This window comes from Bactrocera tryoni, unplaced genomic scaffold, assembly GCF_016617805.1.
Source record: "Bactrocera tryoni isolate S06 unplaced genomic scaffold, CSIRO_BtryS06_freeze2 scaffold_748, whole genome shotgun sequence".
NCBI lineage: Eukaryota > Metazoa > Arthropoda > Insecta > Diptera > Tephritidae > Bactrocera > Bactrocera tryoni.
In genome coordinates this window covers 29736-39857 of record NW_024396412.1, presented here as the reverse complement: position 1 = coordinate 39857, position 10122 = coordinate 29736, and positions in this window count along the sequence as shown.

The following is a 10122-nucleotide window of genomic DNA, read 5'->3' as shown; positions in this document are numbered from 1 at the left end:
GGGCCAGTCCGAACGAGCAGGTTGGAGCGAACTCCAAGGGCTCCTGCTCCCCGTGGTACCAGAATTAAGTCTCCGGTCAGACCTCGTAGCCGAAACTACTACCAGTTGAGCTTCCATACGGCTCTGGACTGGTGGCCAGGGGTTGGACCCCATACACACATCCCTAACACACCCCAATCATACAGAAACTAACCCTAACTTCCAGCTAACCGCCTTCGCCGCTTAAATAATTCACGCGCAAACGACCCTAACTGTTCGGTATTCCGACTAGTGGAGATCACACCACTAACATCTAATTGTCCATCAGTCCAGCTAATCCCCATACCACCCAAATCCTTAATGTCCGAGTACATCGGGCACTCCGCAATCAAATGCGACCAATTTTCTAACCCCGCCCCACAAAAACTCCCCGACGTATCCGAAAGGTGCCTCTGATTCAAAAATGCATTCAGAGGCCCATGCCCCGTAAGCAGGAAACCCAGACTCAGACAAAATCTGAAGTCTGGGTTATCCACAACGAACCCCACGTCCCGAATGTACTCGTACGTCCCTCGGCCGTTAGGACTATTGTCCCAACGTTCTTGCCACCTACACCTAACCCTATCATCTAGGAGCCTCTTGCTCCCTAGATATCCCTCCCTCTCCACATCATCGTCGGAAATCCAGTCATTCCGCAGCAATGACACACTCAAGCCCCTTCTTAACCTGAATGCAACAGCACGCTGTATGACAATCAGGTCAAGAGGGGGTGCACCTAGCAAGACCTGCATCGCATCCGTAGAGAAGGTGCGACATACAGGCAAACAAGCAAGCATCATGCAACGCTGGATTGAGAGGAGTTTTTGAGACCCCCAGACAGTCGTGGCTGTCTCCCACCATACAGGGGCTCCATAAGTGGCACAGGCCACAAACAAGCCACGATATATGGTGCCGGACAGCACGACGTCCGAGGACCCCAATCGCTCCTCAAAATCCGTCGTATTTTGCCACAGTTGCCTGCAGTCGCTCCTTCACATTCGCCAAGTGTGGAGTAAAACACATCCTTTCACTCATGGTCAGTCCCAGATATTTGACTTGCGTCACATATCTGATGCTGACCCCATTCACACGGACAATCGGTGATGAACCGAGTGACAATCTACCTTTCAGCAGCATTGCCACCGTTTTGTCCATCGATATGTCGACCCCCACACCTAAACCCCAAGAATTAACAATCTCTAAGAGATCTCCTCCCGTCCGCTCTAATTCAGACCTCGAGCGACCTTCGACCATAAGAAGAAGGTCGTCCGCATACGCACAACATTTACAGAGTGGCTCGAGCTGCCCAAGCAGAGTGCCCATCATAAGGTTCCAAATATATGGACCACAGATGGAACCCTGCGGGCAGCCACGAACCACTCCAATCTCCACACTTCCATTCATGCCGACAAGAAAGGCCTTTCTGTCCGAAAAATAACTCCGCCAAAGAGTAATTTCCGGACAGCCAAGCTCCTCCAGCCGTTGCACCACTCGATCCCAGCTTAGATAGTCAAACGCCCCCTTGAAGTCAACAAATATGCCAAGGACATATTTGTTGACATTCTCCTAACAACATTCTGTACTAAGAACCACGCATCCTCTATACTGCGTCCTTTCCTGAACCCAAACTGCCTATCCGACAACATACCCCGCGTTAGCTCCTGAAGCCGTTCCACCATGACTCTTTTCCAGCACTTTTCCAAGTACTGAAGGAGACTGATGCCCCGATAAGATCGAGGATCGCTCCTGACCTTATTAGGGGACTTTAGGAGACGAACAACCCTAGCACTTTTCCACTCGCTTGGAAAGTATCCCTCCCAGACACACTTATCATAAATGGCCTCCAGGTATTCCGGAATGAACTTCCATAAGCTTTTACACATCTCTCCGTTCAAACCATCAAAACCTGGGGACCGTTTAGACCTAACAAGGCCAAAGGCGTACCCCAACTCCCCATCATCCAATTGAGGGACAGGCACCTCTTGTGCTTGAGGTACCTGCACCTCCGACCTAGGAAAGAACGCACCTAACATAACCCCCGCTCACTCTCTCCACGACGATAACAAAGTGTCACCGACGCGAAGAGAGGTGACATCCTCCCTCCTACGACCAGAGCAGATCGTATACACCTGACCCCAGGGGTCGTTCCTATTTTCCCTAACAAAGCTCCTCCACTCCCCTTCCTTGATTTTCACCAACATATCTTTGTATTCCCTATCCGCACAACTAAATTCATACCTAAGCTGGGACAGCCTATCAGAATTGGACTGTCGAGCCCGTTGAAACCTTCGCCTCAATCGCCAGACAGTCCTCCTCTTCAAGGTTAGCTCACGCGTCCACCATTTAATTTTACTAACTTTGGAACAGTCATACCTACGAAAAACCCTATCATTTACCCGCCAAACTGCCTCATAGAGACGAGCAATTTGCTCGTCCACCCCCAACTCCTCAAGCTCACTATGCGGTATACAAGCTACCGCTTCCCTAACCGAGAGTAAATATTGGTTTCAGTCAGTACCAGTGGTACGCCATCACCGCAATGGACTCTCATAAGGCGAGGGAGGGGATTGAGGGGTAACCATAATTTGAATCAAATTATGGTCACTCAATCCCCACCCTCCCTTAACCTCCAATCTAACGCTGAAAGCCCTACTTGCTGCCTTATTCATAAGCGTCACGTCAATGTCGCTCACGCCCGTATGGACCCCCTGGACCACCACCCGACGACCCAACTTCCGGTTGACAGACACGTCCAACCCCACCTCCCCGAATTTTTTGTTATTCGCCACTCTCTCTCTCTCTCTGAGACAGAGGGAGTGCGAATAACCGCCCCTCCACCCTTGATTGGCCTGACCTCGTGGATCCTCACTCCAAGTGAGGGACCCACCTCCTTCACCACTTTATTAATAACTTCCTTAGAGCAAGTTGCAGGCCCCTTACTCCTTACCACGACCGACCAGGTCTCCACAGGCTTCGGCGACACCGGTGTGATTGCATCCAGCACAGGTGCAGGAGGCGCAGGCATCGGTGCCGACGGAACCGGCATTGACCTGCTCGGCGCCGAGGAGTGGCCCCCGCAACTTCCCCTAAGGGCATCTACCTGACCGCGAAGATGGGCATTTTCGGTAATTACCGTCATCAGGAGCGCCTAATACTTTGAGGCAAGCTCCAACAGCCCCTTCGCGGTCTCTCTCTCAAAGCCCTTGGCTTCGAACACAAGCTCGTTTAGCTCCCCCGTGATTATTTTGGCAGCCGCAACATGGCTAACTGCCCCACCCCCAACAACCACAGATCCCCTAGACGGAACCCGCGTTCTCTCTGTCTTGGCACTTGAGAGACGAGGGCCCGCATTCGTAACGCCCTCCTTCGAGGCCCACTCCTTTGCCCACGGTACTAATCGGATGGGCCACGCTCCCACTACCGCTCCCACCATCATTGCGCGACGACCCCGTACGCGCAGTCACGGTGGTGGCCACTAAGGCACTCCCACCACAACACCCGCTCCCTCCCTCGACACCCCCTACGTTACGCGGCGACCCCGAACGCGTAACCACCTTCTCAGCGGAGGCCACGTTGGCACTCCCGCCAAAACTCCCGCTCCCTCCCTCTGTACCCCCTACGTTACGCGGCGACCCAGCACGCGTAACCACCTTCTCGACGGAGGCCACGATGGCACTCCCGCCACAGCTCTCGCTCCCTCCCTCGCTTCCGTTCTCTTTACGCGGCGACCCCAAACGCGCCTTACTCCGCGGTGGAGACTTTACCGCTCCCGTCGTTTCCCCCTCGCCGCCCGACGTGGAGTCATCCACGACTGTGGAAGAGGCGGATTCTCCGCTTCCAGCGAGGGCCTTCGTCCTCCTCTTCCGTCCAGGAGGCATCTCGCTTCCCAACTAATCTCTCAGTCGAACTGATCCGCTGGCGTACCACTAACGCAGAAGGCTCACGGATAGAAAGATTCTAGAACAGATGCCCTCCAGGTACCCGCGTCTGAACGCGCTGAAAGATACGACTCGCGCGCAGGCCCGCTCAGTAACAGCGACCACCCAAGCGGTCGATTATCGGGTGATCGCAGTGGCACAGCCCACAACCCCAACCAGTGCTCGGATTAAGGCCACTCAATTGGTCGCCGGACGGACAACATCCCCGTAACGGTCCGGAGTCGACCGATGTGGCGCTGAGCCGAATCGCACCGTGGGCTAAACGGTAGCGCTGTTACGACCGTTGGTCCTCACAGGAGTCGCAATCTCCAACACTGGACAGACGCTCACACCCTTTGGGCAATCCTGTCCAGATCTTCCTGACACTGAGCCAACTAACCGCCAGATGTTCAGCACAGAACTACTGGCCGGCAGTCCAGTCAGCAAGAATGCCAACAACACGGAGACATCCTTACATCAAGTATGATTCCCAAGTATTTAATTGCCGGTTGTGTCGTGATGCTTACACCCTTTGTATTGAACGTGGCAACTGCACGAACTTTTCCGCCAGTAATGAGTACCGCTTCGGTCTTGCTCTCCGCTAGGTTCAATCTGTTAGTTTCGAGCCAATTATTATTCGCTTATTAACTCTATTGTTCTGTTGGTTATCGAAACTATATCGTGTATGTGCTTTGCTATAACCACAACAGCGATATAGTCTGCGAACCCAATAATATGAACGTTTTCGGGTACTTTCAGTCGCAGTACTCCATCGTACATGACGTTCCATAGTAGTGGCCCAAGAACAGATCCTTGGGGTACTCCACCAGAGACTTTATATTTTTTAGAGCCTTCGCTTGTGTTGTAGCTCAAAGTTCTATCCTCGAAATAGCTTAATATTATGTTGTATAGGTATAGAGGCACGGAGAAGCTTTTTAGTGCCCTCAATATACTGTGCCAGGATGCCGAGTTAAAGGCATTCTTTACATCCAGGGTTACAGCCATACAGTACTGTATTGTGCCTCCTTTCCATATTTTCCCACTTATAGCCTGTTCAGCCAGGGTCTTTACTAGATTTACAGCTGCAATTGTGGATCTTGCCTTTCTGAATCCGAATTGGTTGGGTGATAACCCACCGGCATCGTCGATTGCCTTATTTAGCCGTTGGTATATGATCCGCTCCAGAATCTTTCCAGCGAAGTCTAACATGCAAAGGGGCCGGAAGTGGGATGGTTCGGTCATTGGTTTGTTAGGTTTCGGCAATAATATCAGGTTTTGTCTTTTCCATATGGAAAGCGGCCTTCCTGGATACATGTTTTATACATAGTTCGAAAGGGGTCTATGTTTTTAGCAATCGCTGTTTTTAGCACTGTATTCGGAATTCCATCTGATCCCGGGGCTTTCTCGGACTTCTTCATTGGAAACAGCCGAAATAACTTGGGTTTGTGGTACTCTCACGATCTCTTGATGGAGTGGGGGTTGGATAGGAAAGAGGACCGAAACTATTCTCTCAATTGTTGAGGGGGAGGTTGGCATTTGCATGCCAGTGCGGAGTTTTCCCATTACAGTTTTATAAGCGAGTCCCCAAGCGTTGTTTTCAACATCGTCGCACAATTTAAGGAACATTCCTGCTTGCTTTTTTTAATTGATTGTTTTAGTAATTTGCTTTTGCCTTTAAAGTGTTTTTGGAGAGTGGTGTATTCAGGTGTACCACGTGACCTTTGGTAAAATCGCCTTGCTTGCTGGCATTCTTTGCGTAATCTGGCGATCGTCTCATTCCACCAATACACTGGGGTATGGTGTTTGCGTCGAGATAACTTAGACATTGGAGCGTCGCATGCACTCTTAATACAGCTCATAATCGAGGAAGCAGCTTTGTTAGCCGACAACAAATTGTCGGTAAGAGTAGTTGGTCTGAAGACTTCTTCAAAAAGGTCTGGGTCGAACGTTGTGGGTCGCCAGTTACTCCTTTTTAGGGTCGGTAAACGCTGTCGTTCGTGTGTGGTATTTATTTCGAATATAATTGCATAGTGATCGCTAAAAGTGTAGTGATCACTAATTAACCTGTATGAATCTGTGCGTGTGTGTGTGCGCTTAGCGTCGGTATTCACGTTTGAATTCAAAATCCTATACGGCCTTTCTGATTTTATGTAAAATACTTCCCAATTAGCCTCATCGCCAATGTAATATTCTGCGATATCACGATTTATTATAATTTATATACATATGTATATAACTAACAATTATAATATTATATTAATAACTATCGGACGTTCCGTCCGGCGCGGTCGGCGTTAAATATAAATCTCATATTAAATGTCGTATTCACAAACACGTTACATCAAAGCCTTCCTTGTTGCTAAATTATGAAAGCGTATTGTCACTTTCTTTAACAGGTACAGATCTCCACACATTGTATTCAGTAATGTTAACATTTCATAATGGAAAGATATACGCAAGAACAACGTTTAAAAATTATTCAATTTTATTATAAAAATATTCATTCACCAGTTGCAAGTTTTCGTGACCTTTGCTGTTTTATGGTCGTAATAATCGTCCATCTGCGCTCGCTATTCGTCAAATTGTTGAAAATTTCGAGCATATATTTTCTTTACAAAATTCTCCAATGTCACAAAGACAAAGAAATACTCGAAGCAATGAAAATATTGCTGCCATTCAGGCAAGTGTTGTTAAAGTCTTCAATTTGTTGATTCGAAGGTGTTCTCAAAAATCGGAACTATCTTAAATCTCAACCTGGTGGATTTGTAGACAGGATTTGGGCTTGAATCCATATAAAATTATTCTAACTCAAAAACTAAAGAAAACGTCTTGAATTTTCCTCTTTTGCCTTGGAACAACTTAAAAACTTTTACGATTTTTTAAGAAAATTATATTCTGCGATAATGCTTATTTACCTGAGTGGTGCGGTAAGTAAACAAATCTGTCGATTCTGATGCGAAGAAAATCCACAAATAATCCATGAGCAACCACTACTTTTGCCTAAGTGATAGTATGGTGTGGATTTTGGTCTAGTAGAATCATATTACGTACTTCTTTCGAAATAAAGCTGGTGTCACCATTACCGTCAATGGGAAGCGGTATAGATCGATGATAACCAACTTTTTACGGTCCCAATTTTAAAGAAGTTGACATTGGCAACAAAACAGGGCTACCTGCTACATAGAACGGCAATAACCGAATTGTTACTAGAAAAGTTTGGAGATTTAATTATACGTATATCAAAAAAATTGTGACATTGAAAAGTCTCCAAAATGTTGTGATTTAACACAATTAGATGACTTCTTGTGAGGTTATTTGAAGTCATTGGTGTTTAGCAATAAACCATATTCTTCTTAAGCTTCAGAAGTCAATAATGAACGTGCTTTTTATGACGCACCATTTGATTAGTGGAAAAAGTACTACGAAATTGGGTTCATTGAATACGTTTCTATAAAAGAAGTCGTGGCGACCATGTGAATGTTGTTATATTCAGAACGTAATTCTATCGATTCTACTTCAACTTAAATAAAAACATTTCAATTTCCATAACCATTATTGTTGGCTAAATAAGTATCAGCCTTCCCACTTCTACCCATCAACACCATCCCACGCATTTATATATACAACATGGGTACGCCACATTCCCCACATTCACCACATCATCATCTGGTACTCACTTTACATACACTCAGCATACACCAACACCTAAACTTTTCGCCGAACCAAAGTAACAAAAGGACAAACGACTTGGTCGAAAACCTCTATGGCGCTACGACATCGGTCCGATCCACACACGTTTCAAAAAATTGTATGAAGATATTCTAAATTAACACTGATCCATTGCATACATAATCAATTTCAAGTCACCAGAAATTCTTGATAGATCGCTCTTTTTCTCTCCTCATTATTCAATAAATTGCGTCTCAAACCATGTAAACTAAAATTGAAATAAACTAAAAACTAAAATTTTGAATCAGCTTTTACCTATAATCAGCCAACGGTGCAACGCACCTCAGCGCCGGCAATCAATAATTAACTTTTTCTGCTCTATTTGTATTGTTACCCTGCCGTGTTTAGGGTTGTCACAGTGTGGCATAACAGATAAATACACAAACAACTCTATATATGTATACAAGGTATACATTTACATATATGTAAATACAGTTTTCTTAGCGAGAAAAATGTTTAAATGAGAGGGAAATAAAATAGATGGAGAAGAGGAGAGCGGCAGAGAGGTAATGAGAGGAATACGCGGAAAACTATTTGTGAGTATTTTGTAGCGGTTGCTTTTGCAGAGGGGAAGTGCAAATAACACAATTTAGCGCTATTGCAACAGCAACACCGCAAACAACAACAAACACTTATGAATATGCATTTTAGTGCAATCACAAAGTCATTGCAGCATAAATAATCTCGGATTTTTGGTTAGAAATATGAAACCAAAATTTGCCGACAACCCCACTATGGAGAGTACCACACCCCGCTCGAAAGAGCCTTACGCTGCTCCCGCCGACGCAGTGCATACTGACATGAGGCTTCTATCTAACGCTATACTCCATAAATAGCACTTCATCTCATTTATCCGTTGCACCAACCCGGCGTCCATATTTATGCAAGTTTAAGGGGATCGACATCGGCGAATTATGTTTTCTAAATAATAGTTGGTTATGCTGCGCGTAGCTACAATGTCGTAAAAAAGCATGGGTGCCTAAAAGTAGGTTACGCCGCTAATTACAATGGCTGCAGACTTGTGGAATTTCTTGCTGCAAGCGGTAAAGCCACGAAAGAAAGAGAATTGTGTTGTTCTGCATTTTTGTGTATTTAAATTTAATTAAAATAAATAATTATGTAAGATTTTATTATTGTTGTCAGAGTGCTGCAATTTTCTTGTATTTTCAATATAATGTTTACAGTAGTTAAAGTGACTTATGAGTACATTAATTATGTGCATGCATAAACTCTGTGCATACAAAGTGTGTTCCAAAGTAAACAGGACAACGACTGCTGCGTTAGAATCTGCTATCTTTATCGATTGTCCAGTGAAAATTTCATGAAATTTCATTGATTAGAAGTGAAGTTATTGCGTTTTAAGTGTCAGTATGTGTTTGTTATCGAGAAGAAGAAGAAGATGTGTTTGTTATCGGTGCGAAAATGAGCTTCGAACAAAGAGCCAACATTAAATTTTGTTTTAAAATTGGTAAAACTTTTACCGAAACATTTCATTTGATGAAACAAGTTTATGGCGATGATTGCCTATCCCGTAGCAGAGTACACGAGTAGTTTCCACGTTTTCAAAGTGGTGGGCCAATCAAAATCCGTGATCACCGGAAATTCTATCAAAACTGTCCGTGAATTCATCAAAAGTCGGCCGAAATCATCATTGAAATTCATGGAAATGGAATTGAACATCTTCAAAGTATCGATTTATCGCATTTTGGGCAAACATTTGGGCTTACGAAAGATGCGTGCACGGTTTGTTCCGCACAAATTGACTGATGGCAAAAAATTGCTCAGAATCCAACATTCGATCGACGCTTGTGACCGATTATTTGACCAAAAATCACATTTTAACCATTAACCACCCCCCGTATTCACCTGATATGGCACCGTGCGACTTCGTCCTCTTCGGAAAAATGCATTTGCCCATGAAAGGAAAGCGTTATGCAGACGTAGAGGCCATTCCATACTGGCCAACGAGCTAAAACACTCATTCGACATGCTTTTGGACCACGCAAAAAGCTATATTGAAGGAGAAGGAGATTATTTTGAATAAAATAAATTGATTTTGCCGAATGCGCTCGTATGCTCCCGACATCTGTGCCGCAATAAAAGCGTACCCATTGCGCAACGATGGATGTGCCATACGTTTTAAGAGAGGCAGGGGGACAAAAAATTTAGTATCTTTGGAATGGTTTGAATGAACACAAATTTTTTGTAAATTATTATAGATGAATATTTTCTGAGTTCTGTTACATACTTCTCAACTTTTTTTAGCGTGAAGAACACTTAAAAAATTTCAATTGTTTAGCCGGACAAGTCCCGGGATATGTATATCTACTATATAAGGTATGGTACTGTAATTCGGCTCAGGCGATTGTAGTAGTAAGGGACTTCTGTGAACAAAAATTTAAAAAAAAGGGAATGGCCCCGTATTTTAATAGGTTTCAGGTATATATCTTCTAAATCA